The sequence below is a fragment of the Motacilla alba genome, chromosome 18 (assembly GCF_015832195.1).
Source record: "Motacilla alba alba isolate MOTALB_02 chromosome 18, Motacilla_alba_V1.0_pri, whole genome shotgun sequence".
NCBI classification, from domain to species: domain Eukaryota; kingdom Metazoa; phylum Chordata; class Aves; order Passeriformes; family Motacillidae; genus Motacilla; species Motacilla alba.
The window spans coordinates 7,380,512-7,403,990 of record NC_052033.1 but is presented as its reverse complement, the minus strand read 5'-3'; the positions used below and the strand labels follow the sequence as shown (position 1 = coordinate 7,403,990).

At 46.5% G+C, this 23,479-nt stretch overlaps 1 protein-coding gene across 1 annotated transcript in view; it reads left to right on the top strand.

The window, feature by feature from the left end:
- Positions 1–1,651: 1,651 nt before the first annotated feature.
- Positions 1,652–23,479, top strand: part of MMD (monocyte to macrophage differentiation associated) — a 73,935-nt gene continuing 52,107 nt past the window's right edge. Inside the window, exon 1 of the mRNA XM_038157039.1 lies at positions 1,652–1,773. The gene's annotated coding sequence lies outside the window, so the exon portion shown is untranslated. The remainder of the gene's footprint in view (positions 1,774–23,479) is intronic.

Below are 23,479 nucleotides of genomic sequence, written 5' to 3'. Positions count from 1 at the left end.
TTGGCTGGGCAAAGGCTCAAAATCTCCAGGCAGTGTGGAAGGTCCTCTCAAACCAGCTGCCTGCCCTCCCCAGGGTGGGAAGGGCATCCTGGCTCTGCTGCCCCTTGCAGATGATGACAGTTAAAAGAGGAAAAGAAATTATTTCTGTCTTGCATCAAAGCTACTGTTCCTGGGTGATAACTGCATCTTCTTCCCATTGTACCTTGTCCCTACAAGCAGCTTCAGATAGAAAAACTAAAAATCTCACCAAAAATCCAACCAAGGATTTTCAGAGGGCTTTCCATATTAGAAAAGGAGAGGGAACTGTTTAGGTTTCAGGCTGGTAGAAATCCTTTGTTTATGAAAATAATAAGAAAAGCTGTTGCTCCCCTTTGAGAGTCCTCTGTTCCTGGGAATTGCTGCAGGCTCAAAGCTTCCCCTGCTCTTGCACGGGCATCTCTGCCCCATAACAGTTCACCTGGGGCATGGTTTGGTCTCAGCAGCTCTCAGCTGGGAGCAGATTTCCTCAGTCCTCCTCATATCTGTGTGGCTTTCAGAAAATCTCATATGAATGGACATCCTCTCTCAAAAAGCAAGCATTACCTTGCTTCTCTTGGCCCCTCTTTTTGGAGGAATGGTGTTTAAAATGAACCTTTTCTGTTGGGGAAGATTTTTCCTTCTTCCTTGTCTCTCAGCCTCCCATTTGATGCCCTGAATGCAGCAGTGCATGCTTGGCATGTAGTGCCGGTTCTTCAAATCTTTAATGCACATAGGCATTCCTATGGGATGCAGCATTTACTCTGAGTTTTGCACCTGGAAGATGTGGAAGACACTTGAAAGTTAAACCCAGTAAGGGGGAAGTGTCTGTGCTCCCTCATGTGCCACCCATGTCTGATAAGAGATGATTTCTTGGCAGCTCCTGTGTCTCTGGGATTGCCTTCCACAGTTTCCTCGAGAGCAAACCAAAATCCAGGGACCAAAACCAGAAAGGAGGTCAGAGCTGTGTCTGGCTACAGCAAACATGAACCATGGGTTCTCCAGGAGCTCAGACTTTCCTGCTGGGCAGGCTCCTGTACGAAGGGAGGGGCTGAGGCCATGCTGTGTGTGACTCCTGACCCTGCTGTGTGACACCTGTGCTGCTGCCACACTTCAGCGAAGTGGCTTTAACCTCTGATCTGGGTGACTTTTACTGTCTAGACTGGGGGCCAGGTACTATCTATTATTGTCTCTTGAGGTTTTACAGTCTCCTGGTGCAGGTATGTCCCCTCTTAACGCCTGTGCTCGCATCAAGAGCCTCGAACCTTCTCGCCTGACTACCCCAGCCCCTCCAGAGTCCAGGCTGCTTCTATATAATAAATAAATAAATCTCTTTTCCTTTGCCTCGAAAGGAAAAGGGTTGAGGGCTTCCTAAACCAAATTGGGCAAATTGTTTATTGTGCAGATTTCAATAAGGGTTTTGAAAAGGAAGTGGTCTGTAAGCCCTGATAAACATTGTGCAGTAGATAGCAGTGGGGAAGGGTTGTGGTTCCATCTGGATGTACACACAGCCCTGGGCCTCTCCTGGGTCCATGAGAACAATGAATTATATATATCATGTGCTACAGGGCTGGCTCCTGGGCTGCTGACATCAAATCCCACAGCCACTGGTACCAGGGGCTGTTGGGGATGGGTTCTGGGCTGGCAGGACCTGTGTCTGACCTGGGACAGCAAGGATGGCAGCTCCGTTGATCAGGGGACACACTCAGTGATGCTGTGGCTGGCTCTCTCCCAGACTCCTTAACTGTGTGTAAAAAGGTGAGCATTGCATGAGGAATAAATACGGCCAAATATCGGCCCCGCAGCCCAAGGTGGGTGTGTGTTTCTTGCCCTGTTTCCTGTGCAGACTCCCTCCTAGCACAGCCACCTCACACTGGGGATCTTTGCTCACAAATCCTGGAGACAATTTTTTCTCTTTTTTGCCTGGCCAAGAACTATTTACATAATTATGTGCTTGAAGAGTGGGGTTCCAAATAAATATATGATTTTGGATATAAACATGCATTATCTTCAGAGCATTAAAAACTCTCACAAAGTAAATTTCTAACTCTAATAGCTTGAGTTACTGTGTGTTTAGAGAATTAATAATCAGTGGAGGCAAGATGGCACAAGTGAAGTTACAGCAGGAAAAGTTCAATATTAAAATTACATATTATGTTTTCAACCAAAGATTGCCCTTTTTTCTCTTGTTAAGAAGGATCATCAGACTTAGCTTAGTGGCTATATTCTAGGACTAGTAGATGCTTATTTCAGCAATTGTTTTTCTACCAAAATTATTTGTTTCTCATTAAATTGTAAGTAATCTCTTGCTTTAACTAGCATCTTAAAAGAAAAAAAAAACAAAAAACACCAACATTGAAACAACAAAAAAACCAAAACTAGAACTGGTGTGGCCAGAGCAGAAACTCATCCGGAAAATAGATGAGAACCTCATAGGATGTTGACTTGTATTGGCTCTGAAGTCCTTTATGTAATAGTTTCTCTCTTGTACTGAAAATTATACATCATCTGTATTCCAGGGTTTTTTTCCAAGTCTTTCTGGGGAAATCCCTGGATATTGGTCAAGTTCTCTTGACAGATGAAGAGAAAATATTTAGTGTGCTAAGATCTTGCTGGGATAGCTTAAACCATGAAGTGCCTGTTCCTCTTAACCCATATTAAAGCACTGCCCCTCACTGTGTGTAGCCCCACTAATTCTGGTGAAACAGAATGAGCAGAAATTACTCCTGTGAGTAAAGCTGGAGTTGGGCACAAGAATTGCTTTTGGAGAAGGCTGAAGGTGTGTCTGATGCAGCTGCAGAGGGTCACGGTGCAGATCACAATGAGCTCATAGGAAGCTCTGTAGTTTCTCTTGGTGTGCATGAGAAGTGTTTGTTTAGGAGTGTCCTCTCCAGAGCTGGGGAGCCGCAGAGGCAGAATGCTTAACTTGCATTTTGGAGGTAGAGCTACAGCTCTCCTGGGGTAGGGCTGGGAGCACTGCAATCAAGACTCCTGCCCTCAGCGTGATAGGAGAGGCGGAGGGGAAATGATTTTCCAAGTCACTCCTAGGAGCTCTGTATTTCCAAGTGAGACAGGCAGGCTTGGCAGGTCATGTTGCCAGAGCGTGGGCTGGAGCAGAAACCCGTCCTTAGCCTGTTTTGCAGACAGGAGGTACTGGGTGGCTGCAGGAGCTGCTTCGGGGTATGACTTTTTCTGCTTCAAAATCCCAGTGCTCTGGGGATGCATTTATGCATCAGGACACCTCAGTGGAGCCCCACAAAAGCAGTCACAGTCCAGAAATGGGGCAGCACTAGGGCCCAGCCACCACAGTGAGCAATATACCCTCTTAAATGTGAGCATGAGCATCCTCTTGTTCAAGGAGCTCATAGGAAAGGTTGGAAAGGTTGGGGAGGAGTTTTTACTGTCATGAATGTGCTCATGAAAAAACAGGACTGAGAGACTGAACATCTTACTAGGGGGCAAAGGAAATTATGGCCAAGTGGTGGTTTCCATGTCCCCTGAGTGCCAGCCCAGCAGCATGGGCATGAGGCAGCAGCAGAAGGGAGCAGAGCTCTGCCAGGACTGTGTCCTAAACCCCAGGGGTGGCTGCAGCCCCGCACAGTGTTTGTTGTGGGGTTGCTACTGGAGTCTGTGGTCCAAGGGAGTTTCTCAGGCATGTTGGTAAGTCATCTGATACAGGAGGAGCCTGCTCCACGTTGCCCCTCACCCAGCAGTGGATCCTGGCCGGTGGCTGCTATTTAAATCAGCAGCAGAAGTGTCAATGTATCTGTGACATTTTTTTCAAGATGGCTGAGGAGACCAGGAGCTGACAAATGATTCTTCCACTTCTCCTGGCTAATTTTGGATTAGCTGCATTTACAAACAGGTGCAGAAACATCCACAGGTCCTAAAATTCCTCAGTGTGTATCTTTGGGGTTTCCAGAACCCAAACCTGTGGAGGGCAGAGTAGTGAGCTCAGGAGTGTTGGTGTTCCATCCTCTGCAGTTGTGTCACATATCATCGGGTGTGGTTTTAAATGCCACCTTGGCTGATCTTTAGAAGGAAGCAAAGCACCTTCTGCCCTTTTTTGGTATAAACTGTGGATTTTGCTCAGTTTTGGCCTGGTGCTTTATGTCAAGGTGCCAAATGCACCCTGGGTTTGTGCTGGCCACAGCAGCACAGCTCCCAGCAGAACCTGTGGGCACAGACAAAATTACCCTTGATACAGCCTGTGTTGAGATGGGGGAAGCTTAGTGTGGTGAAATGGATTTTACCATGATGAGACATGTCCTGGAGCAGGAAATCTTCTGGTATAGACTCACAAGAGCCTGCTGGTCTGCATTTGCTGCCAGAAGAGAGGAGGCCAGCACCTACTGAGAGGTTGGATGCCCCATCAGATGAGGACTGTGAGGCTTTGCCCCAGCATGGAGCAGGGGCAGAGCAGTGCTTAGGGACATTCAGCTGCTCCCTCAGCCCTCTGCCGAGGTGTGTGTGTGGAAAGGGCCATATCTGCAGGACTTTCTAAGAGCCTGGTTATCTCTGAGGCATTTCCAAAGAAAATACTCCATTTCCCCAGCTTTGTGCTGGTACAACTTCCGTGGAAAAGGAAAACTGAAAACAAACAGAGTTCCTTTTCAGAGGGCTTGGTGCAGATGACAGTGCTGTCCCATGCTGCTCACATGGCTGTCACTGCTGGTGGGAACCAGACAGCAGTTACTGAATGGCTGCAATTTAACTTGGGGTTTTTCCCCACTAACTCTGTGCCAGTACTTTCAGTCCCTACCTGCTTGAGTGAAGAGGCAGTTGGGCTTCTTGGAACCTCATCTCAAATCACTGAGAAGAAACCTCATCTCAAATCACTGAGAAGAAACATTATTTCCTCAGGGATAAGCAGTCTGATAAATTTTCACCTCTTATCATGATTCCCATGGACCCTATTTTTTTGGTAGTTTTTTAAGATTTTAATTTTAAGTCCCTGTAGATCCGCAGCACTTGCAGCGTCTTCAGGTTTGTGAGCCCTTTCTCATAAGGGTAGGAGCCCTGAACAGCACCTCTTCCCCAGCATCCTCCCCAGGCTCCTGGTGCTCTTCTGTCCCTCAGCACGTAGCATGAATTCAGCCCCCAAGTGAATGTCTCCAGTGTAAATGGCAGGGAAAAGGTTCATCAGGGGCTTTTCTAAAGAAATATAATCTGTGAAATGAGGCACTGTGAGGACACTAATAGAGGGTTTATGCGTTTGGTACTGAAGAATGGTTGTTGGTCAGTCTGACCTCCTGTACCTCTAGCTGTACATGTGTTTGGGGTAAGGCAAAAAGCACAAAATATTCTGCAATCAGGTGTAGCCTCAAGCCTCAAGATTTAATGTTAAAGGTGAGGATGTTGACAAGAATTCAGAATTTTGGGGCTAATACAATGCCTTTGACTAACTTGTTTTCCATACTCCCTTACTGGGTATTGATTGAAGGAGTCTGAAGGAAGCCAGTGCCCTAAAATCAACATGCTGACAAGTAACAACACCATGAGAACAGAGTTCCTCAGAGCTGCTGCAGGCCTGGGATGCCCTGGGAACTGCACAAGCCTAAGAAGTCAAAAGTATTGACCTGAATAAGAATGAGACCATTTTTGGCAGCTGAAATTTAATGTGGAGCCTGGATAAAAGACTTTCCAGTTCACTGGGCGTAAATGTGAATAACTTACTGTTTCTTGGCTGAAATCATGATGTTAAGAGCAGGCAGCAGCATTACACAGCACACTTTTCAGTGCTGATTTCAATTTTGATACAGTCCCAGTGGGACTATAGAAAACTCTGTCCCATTATGTTTCAGAACAATGGGATCACTGCAGAAGAAAGACATCAAGTGTGAACGTGCCAAGCTGATTCCTTTCCAACCTCAGCTTGAGCAAAAACATTCAGGAACAAATATCCAGAGATCTTGAGGTGGGCAGAACCAATATTCAGATCTGTGTGGTGTGACTTTTTTTGGCCTTTCTTTACATTTGTTACCTAATTTTTGCAAGGAAGACACATCACTGTCTTGGCTTCTGAAATGCCATGACACATCTGCCAGAGCCCTGAGCTGCTGTGTGCACCTGCAGCACCTTTGGAAGGAGTTTGGTGCTGGAATACTGGTCCATCAGGTCCTGTCTCCAGTCGTGGTCACTGTTGTGAAGTTACAAATTAACTTTTAATGATGTTTGGATGAAGATGTGCATTTATACCTCCATGGACTCTTTCTGTGCTGATGTCTCACTGCCCTGGCTTCCAATAGCTGAGGTGTCACTCAATGATAGTGACTGAAAGTTAGATTCCTCTTCCTGTATCCATTTTCAGATAAGTTAAAAGTGAACAAACAGGACATTATAGGAAGATGTTCAATAACTCTTTGTAATCTGTGAGTTGATCCAGTTGTTGCCACGCTGTCACCTTGAGGTGAGCCACCAGGTGCAGTGACCCCTGGGACAGGTACTTGCAGTTTCTGACAGCAAGAGAGAAACCAATGGGAAAAATGTAAAAGCTTTCTGAGTACAAGCCATCCTCATGAATTATATCAGGAAGGTAATAAATGCTTTGAAGGGGTAAAGTACCAGGGAAAAAGAACTGTTTAAACAGGGCAACACTGGCACAAGAACAAATAAGTGTAGGCTGGCCATATTCTTGGTGGAATATTTTTGGAAGAAGGTCTCTCTAGCCATTACAGAATATTTCTTTCATTCAAGAAGTGTGGGAAAGAAACTGTTGGTTGGGTTTTTTGCCTCCCTAAGATGAAGTTTACTAGGTGGATATGAACAATTATGTGTCTGCAGTGCTGAGGATCCCTTCCTGAGCTGTGCTCCTATTTCAAAGGATAAAGGCAGATTTTTGTCAGTTAATTTTTGTAAAGAACCTCCTATGCAGTTCCTTGAAAACATGAGTGATTGTAATTCCAGCTTTGGACAAAAGTCCTTAGATTTCCAATAACTTTTTGAGTCTATTCAGAAGAACTGAGAGCAGCAGCCAGAGAGTGATGTACAGCACATCTAGCAGAGCTCACTGGCATAATTCTGCTCTTTGCTTTTCCAGTGCTAACACTAGCAAGTCATTGGAAACTGAAATTTGCAAAGAAAACCATGTCAATAGATAATAAACTGTGGGGAGAAGGCAGTAAATCTATCATGTCTGATCTCTATAAACCAAATTATGAAATCCTCATCAGAGGGCAGCATGGGTGGTTAACACTCAGAGCTGGTATGGCTCTTGCTTTTCTGAAATGTGAAATTTCATCCCACAATGGGACACAACTCACAGGTGTGTCTGTGTGCTCCCGTTGTACTGGAATGACTCAACAGCAGGCACACAAGAGACAGCTGTCCCTGCTCGCTGTTCTCTTCTCCTCAATGTTTGCAGAAGCTTCTTCCCTCAGCATCTCCTTTCCTTCACAGGAACAGCACCAAACTCAGCAGACACATCCCAGAAGTTCATGACTCTGTCTCTAGGTCACCTTGCGCTTCACATCCTTCTAGTTCAGGCCCAGGGACACGTCTACATCTCCCTGTGGACCAGCCTCTTTCTTTCTTGGCTCTTTGTAATCCATAATTAGCTTCCGGGCTTTTAGCAGAGCAGTTGCTAAAGGGGTTGCCCAGTGTTCCCTCTGTGCCTTGCCCTGCTGGCCCAGACAACAGTCCAAACATGGCTTGCACTTGTTTTTTTTCTCAAAAGATGCTTTTGCACTTAAGCTAGAACAGGCCAGGACTTTGACAAAACTAGTCTTTCATGAGGAGGGGAAAAGTTTTCCACTTGCTGAAGCTGAACTTCTGTGCAGGAAAATGCTGTTTCCAACTAAACTTTCACTGTAGCTCTTTGATCCAGAGTGGAATTTCTGGACAAAACTAAAGTTCACGTGAGGCCAGTTCTTTTGTTTTCTTTCCTCAAGATGTTTGGCTCCTTTGAACCCTTTGTTGCATCGTGGAGGCACCACTGTGCCTGGGGATCTCTCTTTCAATCTGCTCTCAGATGCTTTTTCTCTTTCTCTGGCTGGCAGTTCTCATTCCTCTCATTGGGATGAGCTTACCTACATCTGAAATTTTCTTCATACTCTAATTCTTCTAATCTCAGCTTTAGGAAGTACCTGCTTTAAAACAGGGTGAACAAGCAGTGTGGAACAGAGGATGTGGAAATTAAAAGGTCTTGAGGTAAAATCATTGATTGCAGACTTCCACCCCAAATACCTCTCTGCTCCATCCTGAACAACTGAGGCTCAGTAGGTTTTCTCCCTCTTTATCTCAGTAACATATTTGGAATTGCCATTAAAGTTCATAATTTCTCTGAATGTACTCTAGCAGCATAACTATATCAACGCCACACAACTATCTAAACTAATAATATCAGAAGTACACAAAGAATTATAAACAGGCATGTTTAAATTAATTTAGGCAGTCTCTACTCCAGATAACTGAATGTACAAGCCATTGCAAGCTTTCAGGAAGGCTGATACATTGGAAGATATTTTGGTGTGCCTTTACAATCAGATTTCTTCCCATAATGAGACAGATTTTACTTCAACTCCTGCCTCTTTGTATACTTTCTTGTAATGATAAATGATCCAGCCTTGGAGATGTTTACAATTCTCAGTTCACTGAGGGTGGAACAGATGGCAGCACTCACATCTTCCAGTTGTTCTGAAAATGCTCTTACTGGCTGTGGGGAAACATTGTCAGGAGGGGATCTGTGCTAATAAATATTTTTAGGATGGAGATGGATTTTAACGAATTTTTGTAGCCATGTTCCCTCTTCCTCTCTCCCTTTATTTTCTTGTTTCTTTTTAAAATTCTTTTTTCAAATGTGCTGAAAGAATAAACCAAAAAGCACTATATAAGCTATAGGCATGTAAGGAAATGAGCCAGAGAGTGATAGGTAAGTCTGAGTTATTAAAACCAGGTCATACCCTGAAGGAGATTACAGCAAGATGAGCCAACATAAATACACACTATATTTCTGTCATATGTCTTTGTTACCCTGGGTGGCCTGCAGTCAATTAACAGGGCAAAGAGAAAGAAGTAGAATACATGAGTGTTACAGGATCCTAATCCAGCTGGTTGGAATCCAGTTCTTATTAACCAACTAATTTATATTCCTTCTCTGAACCAGAGGTTGATGTTAGTCTGATATAAATTTGGAGGAACAACTATAATTCTGTGTTTTACTGAATTCAAGTCCCACAGCCATCAGCCCCTTCTCCTCCTCTCTTGTTAAACATTCCTAATCCCCTAAATAACAAAGGGAGGTTTTCAGTGAAAGAAGATAAGAAAAGCCATGCTAAATTAAATGCAAATCTTGCACAGCCCATGTATTTTATGGATTTTTAGACCTTGATCCCTGAATAACCTATAAAGAAGGCTTGCAAGGGTTTTGGAGGCAGACGCACAATGCTGGAAGACATTCATATGTTGGCCACAAGTACAGAGAGTGTTATCTCTTAAGATGTAGAGCCAAATTCTGGTTTTCATTAAACTGGTGAAAATTTGGAAAACACTGCTTGCACTGCCATCACTCAAGATTTGCTCTTGATTTTATAAGAAACAGAACTGGTTCCAACATTAAGCCATCAGCCCACACAGAGTTAAGCTCTGTTGTTAGTCCGTGTTAATGAAGGTGTAAGCCTGAATTTTGCTTGCAAAAACAAGGGCTGAACTTCTGTGTCTCCTTTGTGTCGAAAAGAAAACTCCAAAGATGTTGCCCCTAATGTGGCACCTTTTAGCATCCTGTGGGAAGCATGGCCCCAGCAAGGTTGCTCCAGCACAGGAATAAAGCAGGGATGCATCATCCTCTGCAAGGTTGTGTTCCAGCAGCAGCTCAGGGCCAGGTTCTGTGAAACAGCACCACTCACCTGGGGATGGCTGCCAGACCTTCTCCAGGAGGGACACTGCCTGTCCCAGGGCAGTTCAAATTCAGAAGGGACTTCTCAGTTCAGGGGATTTAGGAGTTTACACCTGAGAGCAGCCTGAGGTGAGGGGAGAAAACCTGCAGGGGGGGTCGGATGCTGGCACAAACCAGGGCTGAAAGGGAGCAAAGTCTGGCTTCCCAGAGGGGGGAAATGTAAACACGGGTATTTTATCTCAGCTTGTAAGTGCTGTGTGGGATGGGGGTGGCAGCTGCAGCCTGCAGGGTTCCCCTTGAAAGAGCAGGAATTACAGCTGTGATGAGAGGTGAAGGCTTCTTTTATATTCTATTGCAAATGCCAATGTGTTGGCACCACAGTTTCCTGTTTGAATCCTGGCAGATCTGGGAAAAGCTGTTTTAATAAGCCCAGTGAAGGCACTGTAGGAGTTTGGGGCCACAACAAGCCTCATGCACAAGGTGCAGTTCTGTTCTCCCAGGGAATTTGCCCTGCTGCTGCCAGCACTGAGGGCTGGCTCTGGTTAGGAGCAGGACAGTGGGTAAGGGGAGGCTCTGCATTCATCCTGCTCCATTCTGCGGCTGTAGAAATAAACAAACACATGGGGTTGGGGAGGAACCCTCCAAAAACATCGCTCCCTTGTTTTGCTTTGCCTATCACAAATCTAAACACAATATTTTCTCATTCTTGGGCCTGTATGAATTTCTGACAGCACAATTGGGGGCTGGAGCACATTGTCTGGAGAAGCTTACCAAGGAAATCGAGAGTTTGGTCAGCAGTTGTAAATATCCTCCCCTAACTGAGTTTGTTTGTTCTGTAGCGCGCACCGGCGTCACAGGCTGTGGGACACCCTGGCACCAGGTTACTGGTGGGAAAGATCCGCTGCTCAGATAAGGATGGGAATAAACTCCACCCACAGAAATGCCACAGAAAAATCCGTGATTTATCCATTAATTGCTTTAAGGGGTGGTGAGAGTGAGTACAACAATGGGGTATTGACAATAAAGTGCCTCTTTGGCAGGAAAAGGGCTTTCCCCTTGCTCTGAGGCTTTAATGTGCTTGTTCTTGGAATTACAAAACGTTTTCAAGTTGCACTAGCTCAGGGATGCAGAATGAAAGACAAGCACCCAGCAAAGACAGCAAATGTTGGAATGGGTGTTTCCTGCTTGGAATGAAGCAAAATGCTCTTCTTGCTGTGAAATGCATCCAGCACCACAGGCTGGGAGTCTGTTTGTCATGGAGTGACACCAGGGATTATTTAGGGGGTTTTAAGGTTCTTTTTGTGACCTGCTTCTTATTTGTGATACCCTGGATACTCAGCACATGGAAAGAAATCAGTTTGTGGGAGAAGAATAGTTTTCAAAACCCAGACATTTTCTAAAAGATTGCACATAAAGAGTAGCAGCAGCTGAGTTTCAGACAGCAAGGGCTGTGGGGAGAGTGGGTCTGGCTGCTCCCCCTTGGGGTGCCAAGGGAATGGAGAAACAGTTGGGAACACCTGAGACACTGGGACTGCTGGGGCTCGAACAAGAACAAGTGCTAAAAAATTGCTTGAGCCTCTTCTAAGTCTTTTGGGAGATGTTCCTCAGTCACAGGGCTTTCACTCCATTCTGTTTTCACACACTTATATGGTGCTGTACACTGTCTGCTGCAGAGGCTGGGAAATTGAGGTAAGGTTCAAGATGACAAAGATCCCAAAGGATCAAAATCCTCAGCAATGCCCAATTTTTGGGATATAAGTGATTGTGGGCCAGTTAGTGCTGCACTGCTGAAATCCAGGCTGAGCCCCCCCTTGTTTGGGCATTCCCAACAGCACCTCCTGCTTGTGCTGGCAGCACGAGATTGCTTTGCCTGTAGGAGAAAAGGAGCTTTTTTTCTGTGCTCTTTGTCTTCAGTTGCTTGCAAAAGATGTGGGTGCTGCAAGGCAGGGCATGCCTGGGGACACTGTCAGCCGGCAAGGAGCCACCTGGCCCCACACATGGCCAACCCATGGTAGGAAACCCCTCTGTGCAGGGTTTTCTTCCTACAAACCTGTATAAACACTTTCCATGCTGATGAATACATTAACAAACCAAACCCGGCTTCAGCAGAGTCACTAGGGAGAACTGGAGGGATGCACCACAAGAAATATCCCTGGGGCTCTTGGAGCTAGTGCTGTGCCATCCTTTTGTGCACATCAGGGTGCTTGCGCTTCCAGGGGTAGGATGTCAGGGCTTTGTATTAAGACTGAAATGGCTTTTAAAAAGCCTTTCTCCATTTCACTGTCAAGCAGAAGATAAACTTTTCAGTGCTACAGAAGTTGCCCTTTGCATGCAGTGGGTGTCAGGCTGCAGTTCAGTGCTAAGTCACACTGTTTCCACAACCAGGGCAAGAAAAAATTGTGCTCAAGAGATGTTTACCTATTGGGAGCTTAATTTCAATATATGTTCCCTTGCTGATGAGTCAGAGGTCCAAGTCTGTTCCCTATTACACAGCATGAACCTAGAAAGCACACCAGATGCTGCTCTCCAGTGAACCAGGTTATGCTGTGAAAGTGAAGTTGTTCCAAATTTGCCAAATTTATATAATTGAGAGCAGAATAGGGCCAGGCAGCTGAGCTGGCAGCAGTTGACTCAGTGCATCTTAACCAAGGATACTGTGAGCAACTGGCTGGGTGTTTTACAACCACTGGAAATCTGGAAATGTTCCCCACCTGGTGCACAAGGTGACTGGAAGATTCTTCAGTCCTGTGGTTTCTTCAAAGCCCTCATGAGAGACTTTGATATGATGTTATGTACATGTGCTTGATCCCAAAACAGGGATGGGAACCTATGGAAGTGGAGCTGCAGAAAGCCTTGTAGCCATTTCCATGGGCAGGACTGGCTGGTGGGTTTGCTGTGCTCAGAGAGCAAATGTGGAGATACCTGAGCTCTCAAAACCTGCAGCATCCACAGGGTGGGCAGAGGTGCAGGACAGAGCCTGCTCTGCTCCCTGTAGCACTGGTGGGACTCTCACAAACAGGAAATAGATGCTGATGCAGATCTGATACCATGGTACTGTGCTGAGAGCAGATAGCTGAGGGCTGGGGGAGAAGAGGCTGGGCACATTGTGTATCCCCAGTTCCAGAGGCAGGGCTCTATTGTTCTGTGCTCTGCAGAGGCTGTTCCCTGGAGGATATCCTGTCTGGACAACTCTGTGCCAGTCTGCTCTATGGTGGTGGAGGGGCTGGATGGTCAGCCTAGAAAGAATTCAATAATGCCTTGTAAAAGCAGTGATTTATCTGCAGCAGTGGTGAATGAACAAAGTCTGAGATTTTGCCCCTCTTGCTGGGTTTCTATCAGTGTGCCCATGATCCCTCTCCTACAGGCTGCCAGGCACTACCAGTGCCAGGTATGTGTGCAAGGATGTTTCACTGTCAGTGTCCATCCCCACTGTCTCCTGTGGGGCACACAGCCACAGAGGGAAGCACCCAGCTGCAGCAGAGTGAGGAACCCCAGCCCAGGATCCCCCTGCATTCTGGTGTGATTTGGAAAATGCTCTGGGAAGAGCTGTTTATTCCAATGGAACTGACTTGTGAATACCCTAGCTCTGACTTACCTGGTCTGCCTTGCTGGATATGAAAAAAGCCCAGAATATTTAGTATGTCATTTAAGCTAAATAACACACCCAGTTGTTTTGGACGTGGAATTCACAGAAGACAGGATGGTTTTGCTCCTGCTGGCTGCTTCCAACAATGGTTTCAAGGATGTGCTCTGCTGTAAGCCAGCGTGGTCCTCAGAGAGAGCAGCTGGTGGGACTCTGGGCAATCTGAGTTCCTTGCTGATCCTCTAACTCATCCCTTTTACTCTAGTGCTGCCATTTGTACCAGCAGAGTTGTGTATGAGGGGCTCTGGGGGTTCCCATTAGAGAGGTGATGGATGGGATGGGATGGGATGGGATGGGATGGGATGGGATGGGATGGGACAGGAACAGGCCCTTGTGGGGTAGCAGCAACCAGACTCTTCCCATCAGCTCTCTGTAAACATGGGCAATAGTTTCTCATGCATCTTTTTCCAGGGAAAAGTACAGATTTGTAGATACTAGGATGTTTTCTGAGACTATGTTGTGTTTTGCTGAAGCTTTTGTTTAGATTTTCAGGTTTTCCTCTAAGAATAACGTCAATGACTTCTAACATTCTCAAAACTAAGGTGATGCTCCATCTTAGAAAAGAGGTGGAAATAGTTCCAGCATTTCCTCCAAATGAGAAATAAACTTAAAAAAAGGAAAAATTGAAACCTCAAAAACGTGAAAAAAATTTGAATTTTTGAGCTATGTTTTCAGTCAATCAAAAATAAAATTTCAATCTTGCATCCTCTTTTCAAGTGGAGATGCTGAAACTGCCAGGATGGAGCTGCTGTGGCCGTTGGTGTCAGCAATGCCTCCAGGATGTGAAGGAGAGGGATGAGCCCTTCCATTTGAAGTTTAAGCTTCATTTTATGAGTCAGGTCACCAGGACAGGGCAATGCCCACCACTCTATCCCATCTTTCAGCTGTAGAGCTGCAGTCTGCAGGGATTTTGGACCAAGGGCAGCAATTTATCTGCCTTTCCACATCTTCCCCAGTCAGTGGTCATTAAACTCAAGTGACCTGAGTCTGCTCTGTAAGCTGGACTCTGGTTCCTGAGCAATGTCAGGGCAGTTGGAGAGGATTTGTTGTATCTGCAGTTATAAATCACAGCCCAGAGCTGAGCTGCCCCACCAGAACTTTCCTTGTGGCTCCTTCCCTTTCCCATCCAGAAAAACAGATAGCCATAGTCCTCCCCCGTGCCTGCAGAGCAGCACCACAAATTACATGGGGGTGTGAGTGGGGAAGTCAGGCTTGTTCAGCTTCCAGATTTTACAAGAATTATCCAGAATTTAGCTTCGACTTCCCACAGAAGGGGAAAAAATCCATTATTTGCTGCAGTTTGGCAAAAGTGAGAGGGGAAGGGGCACATGGGCCAGGGCTGTGATCTTCCCCTGGGGCTGCATCAACAAGGATGTTGCTCCCACAGAAGTTTTAAAAGAAACTGCTTGTTTCAGCACTTCATTTGGCTTCAAGTTCCTTTGGAATTGGCTTCTCTGGTTTTTAATGAGCTGAGAAGACTTGAGGTCTTCTGCACCCAGGCTTAACACTCACCAGAAATGCAGCTCTTATTTGTTGTAAGCATCATGAACAAACAAAAGACGTGAACAAGATTTTAAGTTCCCTGTTGGGGAGTTTGATGGTGCAGAGCTGCAGGTCCAATGGGGGACAGTGCTGGGGATGGGCCACTGCTCTGGTCTGAGGAGCAAAGGGACATCTCCTCCCACCTGGCATGGCCAGGGTACCCCAGGTCTCAGGACTGTGATGAGGCTGCTGCAAGTGCTGACTCATTTGGCAGCTGGACACAGCCCGTGAGTCACCATGAGTCACATCCGCTACATGTTGGGGTACATCGCTGCCCGTGGAGCCTTTGATGTGAGCTATATGTACGATTCCTTGGAAACAGCTTCCCCTAATTAAATCAAAGGAAAAGCATCACTGCATTCAGAACCTCAATTAACAGGAGAAGCAGACTCTGAGCATAAGAATATCAACTCATTTCTGGAGGGGGACAGTGACCTCTGCTCCATGCAACCAGAAGTTTCCAAAAGGCACTGAATGTGGCAAGCAACAGGAGAAAACTGATCCCTAAAATTACATCAGTATAGCTTAAAGATTACTAGAGAGGAGCATCCAAGCTCAGCTTCTTCTCACACAGCAGCTCCTCAGGGCAGGGCTGCCACAGAGGTGGGTCAGGGAGGGTAACTTGGGACCTGTGCTCTGTCCCAGGGACCATCCAAGACATTCATCAAAATCCCAGGGCTTACAATGGGCTTTTGAAGAGATTGCAGACAAGTAAATATGCTAATTCACTAATTCAGCACTTAAGCACATACTTGAAGCTAGACAGCTTTTTAAGTGCCTTTATGAGTGAGAGCCAAGACAACGAGGGAACGCAGCAGATCAGATCATTCTTCCCTGGCCTAAAATCAACAGCAACTTCAGCATGTGCAAGGCAACAGCCATCTTCAGATTTCTGCTCTTCCTTCCCCTCCCATGTGAGTCAGGGAGCCAGAGCCACAAATTCACTTGTCACTTCTATGCTGGTGCTGGTGGCACCTTCCTGCCAGCCTGGCCCTGTCACCCTGCTTTTATCCATGCTATTGTATGAATGCATTCATGAATACAGAAAGGAGGGAGTGACACATCTCAGTGAGAAGATGAAAAGAACATTTTCCTTTTGGATATTTAATTATCAGTTATTGGTTTCATTGAGAAGAACCCGCACTTCTTCCCTCTCAGGCTCTTGACTCGGTGATTTTTTGTTTTAGGTGATGATTTACTTTGCACAGCAGCTGCTGGGAGGCAGCAAAGCTGTGAGCCCTGCCATAAATCCAGACTGTCCATCTATGGTCCCCAGTTATAAAAACAGAAAAAAAAAAAGAATTCATGCACTGGCTGCTTCATTGGCTCCACTTTCCTTCATTTGAGGCAGTTTCCTTGTGCAGTTGAGTGAAGCCTGCCAGGGAGATGGTTGCAGCAAGAGGAGGTGTGCATTAACTGAGATCAGCTCAGTTCCTGATACTTTGTGTATCACAGAGTATTGCTTTAGTACCTTTTTAATCAGAGAGGAAAAGTACATTTAACTGGGAAAGGCTAATTGGTCTCCAAACAACACACACAGGTGACAGTGTATTATCTCCTCCAGCCCATGTGTCAGACCATGCCACAGCTGATTTCTAAAGAGGAGTTTCTTAGGGATGGAGCCCTTGATAAGGGATTTTGCTCCAAAAAGGAATGCAGAATTCTCTTTTAGCTTCTTGTCCTTGGGATATGTGTTGGTTTTGCATGGCCTGGCTTTGGTAGTGGGGGGGTGCACAGGGAGGCTTCCATGGGAAGCTGCTGGAAACTTCCACCATGTCTGGATTGCCAATCCCTGATGGCTCTGAAGATGGACGTGCTGCTGGCCAAAGCTGGGCCAATTAGACAGGTTGGTAATGCCTCTGTGATAACAGATTTGAGAAGAAAAGCAAATCAAAGTGGGCAAAGTTTTTTTCCTAGCTGGAGAAGAGGAGGAGAGGAAAACATGTGAGGAAAGCAACACAGTAACAGCAAGGTTAGTGGAGAAGGAGGGCCAGGAGGTGCTCCAGGGGCCAGAGCCAGGATTCCTCTGCAGTCACGGTGAGACCATGGTGAGGCAGCTGTGCCCCTGCAGCCCCTGGGGATCCACAGGGGATGCAGAGATCCACCCACAGCCCCATAGGATCCATGGGGGATGCAGAGATCCACTCCCAGCCCATGGGGATCCACAGGGGATGCAGAGATCCATGGGGGATGCAGAGATCCACTCCCAGCCCATGGGGATCCACAGGGGATGCAGAGATCCATGGGGGATGCAGAGATCCACTCCCAGCCCATGGGGATCCACAGGGGATGCAGAGATCCATGGGGGATGCAGAGATCCACTCCCAGCCCATGGGGATCCACAGGGGATGCAGAGATCCATGGGGGATGCAGAGATCCACTCCCAGCCCATGGGGATCCACAGAGGATGCAGAGATCCATGGGGGATGCAGAGATCCACTCCCAGCCCATGGGGATCCACAGGGGATGCAGAGATCCATGGGGGATGCAGAGATCCACCCCCAGCCCATGGGGGAGGTGCCCACACAGGTGCAGGTGGATGCCTGGAGAAGGCTGTGATCCAGTAGGAGCCCCAGTGGAGAGGGGGCCCTGCTTCCAGGCTGGAGCAGCCTGTCCCTGGAGGGACTGCACCCTGTGGAACAGTGACCCACACTGCAGCAGTTTTGGGAGGGCTGTGTGCCCCTGGGAGGGACTCACACTGCAGCAGTTTGGGAAGGACTGCTGCTCTTGAGAGTGGAGCCAGAAGCTCCAGAAGTTCACAGAGAACTGTATCCTGTGGGAGGCGCCCCACGGTCTCACAGAGAAGGGCTCCTCTCCCTGAGCCAAGTGGAAGAAAACCTCAGGTGATGAACTGGCCAAATCCCACATGCCCTGTATCCCTGCCCTGGGGGAAAGAAAAGCTGTTCTAAGGGCTTATCTTACTTCTCATTATCCTCCTCTGATTTTGTTAGCAATAAATTTACTCTGTATCTCCAAGCTGAGCCTGTTTTACCCTTGAAGTGTTTTCTCCTGATCCTTATCTCAACACAAGAAGCCTTCATTAATTTTTTCTCTCCTCTGCCCAGCCGTGGCAGGTGAGGGTGAGTGTCTTTCACGGGTGCCTGGCACTTAGCTGGTGTCAAACCACGACAAATCTATACATAGCAAGCACTGACAAGACACATCAGTCCTTTCACCCTCCCTGAAGAGAAGTGCTGGTGAAAATGCCATGTGTAGGAAGGCAGGAGGTGGGAAAGCCTGGACAGTTCAGGGTCCAAGTATCTTCTAAGCATGGCTGTGACCCTCAGGAGTGGGCTGGAATGTGGGGCTGAAAGTGGGGTTTAAGAAGTGTCTCTAAAGTAGCTGCTTGCCCTCCGTCAGCTTTGGTGTGTGATCCTGAGAGCCCAGACAATCCTTTGCCACTCCTGTTGCAACAAATGAGCAAACAAAAAATCCCACAACATAAAATGTTTGGTGAGCAAGAGAACAATTCATTGCCAGTAAGTAGAATAACAACCCTCTCCCTGCTTTTTCCAGCGAGACAGACACGTTGTAGGACGCTGTGGCATGTGAGTCCTGGCAGTGCTGGTGTGTGTTATGTGGCTGTCTCCTGGCTGGCTGGAAAAGTCACTTGCAATATGTCTGTCTGTGAGGATGTGTAAATTATGGCAGGGAAGACAGCCCGGTCTCATTCTCAGCCCTGATTCAAATGAAAATGATGTTATTCCCTACTCTGCTGGAATCCATCTCGTTGCCACTGGTAAAATACTCTTAGCTGTTCGTGCTCAGGCTATTTTCTGTGTGAATCTGGGAACTCAGAGGAGCCTCTCCACCCACCTTGGTGTTGAGAAAGGCCCGACCTGCTGTTTTTATCAGATTGCAATTACATGAACATCTTGATGGCTGGATTTAGGATTTCATGCTAATAAAATTGTGGTGATGTTAATGGGTTCATGATCAGGAGATGGGATCTGATTTACTGTATATTTCTCACTTCTTTCTGCATGTCCTGGGAACACAACCCCAGACTGGTGGTGCTATGGGACAGTCACTGATGACAGTCACTGATGGGCAGTGCTGCCGGGACATCATGTTTTGTTCTGTGCTCCTTGACAGGGCAGGGCTTGTCCTTCATGAGCCTCTCTTCATCCTCTGGCTACACCAAGCAGGAGGAAGATTTCCTTTGCAATGGGACGGGCTGAGCAGCAGATGTGACTTTCAAGAACATAATCAACACTTTAGACCCAACAATACATGGGTATTGTTTGGGGTTATAGCAAGGGGTGTGCTTGAGGCAGGGCAGCTGCACTGGATTTTATCCTGGGTTCAGGAGAACCCCAGACCCACTGAACCTCATTGTAGGATCAACACCAAAGCGAAACACTCGCAGGTCTGAGGCTGCCATGCTAACAGCCACTGTCATCTGCTCAGGAACAAATGTTTGGCCACAGAATACATAGTTTTATGTGTGTGCATGGAATTACCAAAAAACAAAACCATCAATTTTTCTTTTTTTGACATTTCCAAATATTTTTGCTGCCTAATTTGCTGCAAAGTGCTGGTGCTGCAAGCTCGGTCTCTCTGGGGTTAAAAGGAATGAGTGCCTTGCACAGGCTTTTGTAGTCTCAGTTTGTAGTCGTTGAGTTCAGCATTTTTGGTGTATGTGTTTTAAGGAGTGATGCACTCATTTTTGCTCAGGGCAAGCTCAGTTTCAGCCAGGAGTAGGCCAAGGAGGATATGGGTTTGGTTTTGCAAAACCTCATCTGTGACTTTTCAATTTGCTAATCCAAACCCAGAACTAAAGGGTGGCTGGGGTCCAGCTTGTAATTTATCTAAAATGATTGAAAACCAAAGCTGAGGTTTGGGAATGTGACTCTTCTTTTAACCCTCTCTCACTCCATCATTTTGTCTTCTCTTTGAAAAAAGAATAAGCAGGAGACATTCTAAATGACCATCAAACACTAGAAAACTTTTGATGGCATCTTTTTTTTGTGACATGCCCTTTTCCTGATTATTTATTTCCAACTGGTTTCATTCTTGCAGAGCTCAGGGAGATATAACTTCTAAGGGTCTCAGCCTAGAGCAGATTTGCATCCAGAGCAACACAGGGGTGCTGGGTCTGTGGTGCTGGTACTGTTTTCTTCTTGCCCAAGGAAGAGCCTGGGCTGTCTCAGGCACAGGAGGGAGCACTCCTAATCCAAGCCCTGCAGCCTCTCCCCAGCCCTGCCCCTGATAAACACAGGATGTAATTGGGCAAAGGGACATTGTCCTGTTTTATGCCTGGGAAAACAAGGCTGAACGGCAGGAACAGAGTGCCCAAGGGGACGTGGCAGAGCCAAATCCCCAGTTCAGGCTTTGTAGCTCTTTCTTTTGGTCTCAGGGCCACAGTTTGGAGGGGCTGGAAGGGAAGACTGTGATTTCATCCCTGTCCAGTGGCAGGGGAGCAGTACTGTATCCTTTACCCTCCCACACAGGCAGGCAAAGCACAGTATGATCCTTCTGGCTGTGTTCCCTTCTCTCCTGGGCACACTCCTGCTGAGCAGAGCCCTCTGTGCAGCCCATCCCCGTGGCAAGGAGCAGCTCAAACACAAGGGTTCGTGTCAGAGGATTTTATTTCAGCTTTCCAAGAGCCTCCCAAACACAGAGCTGCAGTGTCTGCGAGGGAGCAGGAATTGAACATCTGGTAAAGGTTAGGGTCAAACATATAAATGGGAGAAGCACAGCACATTTCATTAAAATACCCAATCTGTGACGTCAATTAAACTGATCAAGCTCTTCTGCCTTGCAGTTAGGGAACCATTAACTTTATCCAGTGAAGAGTGTTTATATGGAAAATATGAGGCCAGGAAGTCTCTCCTGATTGTGATATTGAGGCTATCAAAGGAGCTCGCTCTCCCTTTTTTATTTTTAATCTCTACATGTTGCTTTTCCACCCTGTTACAGTAACAGCAGCCTCTTGCCTGGCCCCTGTGGGGTGACATTCACCATCCCCTCGCCAGCCAAGCTGCTGTTGCTGCCTTCTGCCTCTCCTGGGCTCAGATGCCACAGGAGCCACTCTCCCTTGTCCCATTTTGCACAGAGCTGTGCGAGGCAGCTTCCTACCACATGTGCACAGCTTGGCCACTGTCCAAAGTACACTTGGAAGTATTAAGGCTAGGTTTAGGAGTGTAATAAAAAAACCAGCTTCCATGGGAACAAAATTCCTGTTCTTGCAGTTGTTTAAAATGCAGGATACTCTGTCTGCATGGGCATAAAATGTCAGTGGTTGATGTATGACACCCTGATGCACTCACAGGACACTTGGAGTTGTGGGGTTTACATATATAAAATGAAAGAGTTAATGTTTTTCTTTAGTAATTCTGGTTCATTCAAAGCCTGTTCAGTTCCTGCCAGGCAAGCAGAAATCTTTATCTCTATGCTCCAGGAACAAAAAGAAGCTGCCATTGAATTACTTGATGACAAGGTCCGGTTCTTGGAAATCTGACCAAAGGTAAAACTGGCAGCATTTGTTATGTGCCCAGGGAAACCTGCCCCTCTCAGCTCCTCAAGATGGCCCTGCAGCCCTGCTGTGCTGTGCTTGGGCTGTCCTGGTACCCTGCAGTCAGGCTGGGATTTCACCCTCACAGGGGCTGTGTTCAATCACCCACCCAGTCCATGGCTGTGCTAGGGGCTGAGCTTCTCTGTTCTGCATCCATCCATCTGAGGTTTTGATCTTCTACCCTTATATCCTCCATGGTTTTGCTGATGGCTGCCTATCAGAAAGGAGATTTTATCCCTTGTCTTAAATCCTGGGTATGTATTTCTGTTGCTGAAGTCTTTTCACAGAATCTCAGAATTAACTAGGTTGGAAAAGATCTTTAAGATTATCTAGTCCAACCTGTGACCTAAAATATTCTGATTTCCTGGAATTCTCTTTCTTTACAGAGATAATCAAATCTCACCCACCTTACACACCTTGGCAGTGCTAGTCATGGGTCAAGTTAGCCTTGGATTTCTTGCAGAAAAGCCTCCAAATCGAACTCCCTCATTGGAGAAGGGGTCTCCCTGCAAGTGGGTTTTTTTCCTTCTTTCTTCTTTTTAAATTTGAAAGAGCTTTTGTTTAAATTCTGATCAAGACTTTTGCTTTCTGTGACCTGATCTCAGGCAAAGCAGCTGGGAAAACAAAAGAGCTGTAAAAGCTGCAAAACATAGAAAGTATGGACAAAATAATGAGAAAAAAATGGGTTTCTTGCCATGTAGCTGGGTGGTCCACATGGAACCTGGGGATTGCACTGAGTCTTGTGAAACTTAACACACCTCTGAGCACAAATATCTTCTCTACAGGATCTGGCACCTCATTCACCTCCTGTTACACCCCCAGATTTTTCTAAAGGCATGTGGTGCTGCTGGAGGACAGATACCAATGTCCACCTGAGCTGTGAGAATTGGTGTCTTCTTAGGAAATTTCAGCATTGGATCTGAAAAACACTTTGATGTGAATCCAGCCCAAAAGAATGGCTTTGTTCTGTCAATCCCTGATGGCAGCACCTGTGAATATTGCCATGGAAGACTCAGGGATGTAACACCCTTTAAATCCTTGCACTGCCAGACACATTCATACAGGTGAGCCGTTCCCTTCCTTGCTGAGGAGCTGTCTGTGTCTGCTGGGGGGTTTCTTGCACCTTTGTGGTCCAGGTCCAGGGAGTCAGGACTGGTGTTAGGCCTGGGATAACACATGTGGGTCACTCTAGACCTCTGTGTATCAGCCTTGAAACATCACAAAGGGCAGATGGTCAGCTCCTCTCCCCTCACTGCAGCTTGAACATCCATTTAACAGGACAAGGCACAAACCTCATTTTCAAAAACAAGTATGTGAAGTTCTTGACGTTGTGATCCAGGATGGGTCAGCCAATGTGCTGTGTTTAAAAGGCATTACGGTATTCAAAATTAAATAAATTTTCTCCTTTGAATCATGGCAGTTAACTGAAGTGCTTCCAGACCAGAGCCAACTGTTTGTAATTGGATATTTAATTTGTTTTGTGTAGTTTAGCACTGAGTCTCCATGTTGTCTGAGCAAGAAAAACCAAAATAAATTTTAAAATCTTTCAAAGTCAAAAGGATTTGCCAAGCCTGGGAATATTATTTTGTACTCTAATTAGCTGATTTGTCAGAATAAGAATGAAAACAACTCTTGGCTGCACTCAGTTTATTGAGGTGTTGCCAAAACCAGGACAGTGCTGATGGGGGGGTTCCCACTGATGACTATCAGGAGGCTCAGCCTTCCCTGCCCAGGTATAGCCCTGCTGTGAACTGAAGTGTGGGCAGTGAAGGGGAGGTTGGCATGGCCCAGTCTCATATGACACAAAGCTTTCTTTTTTGTGTGGGCTGCAGCTGCTGGGCTGCTGGAAAATGTCATTGACTCACAGGCAGAGATGGCACATTGCTGACAGTCTGACCAGAATCACCTCTGTCCCAAGGGATTATTGATC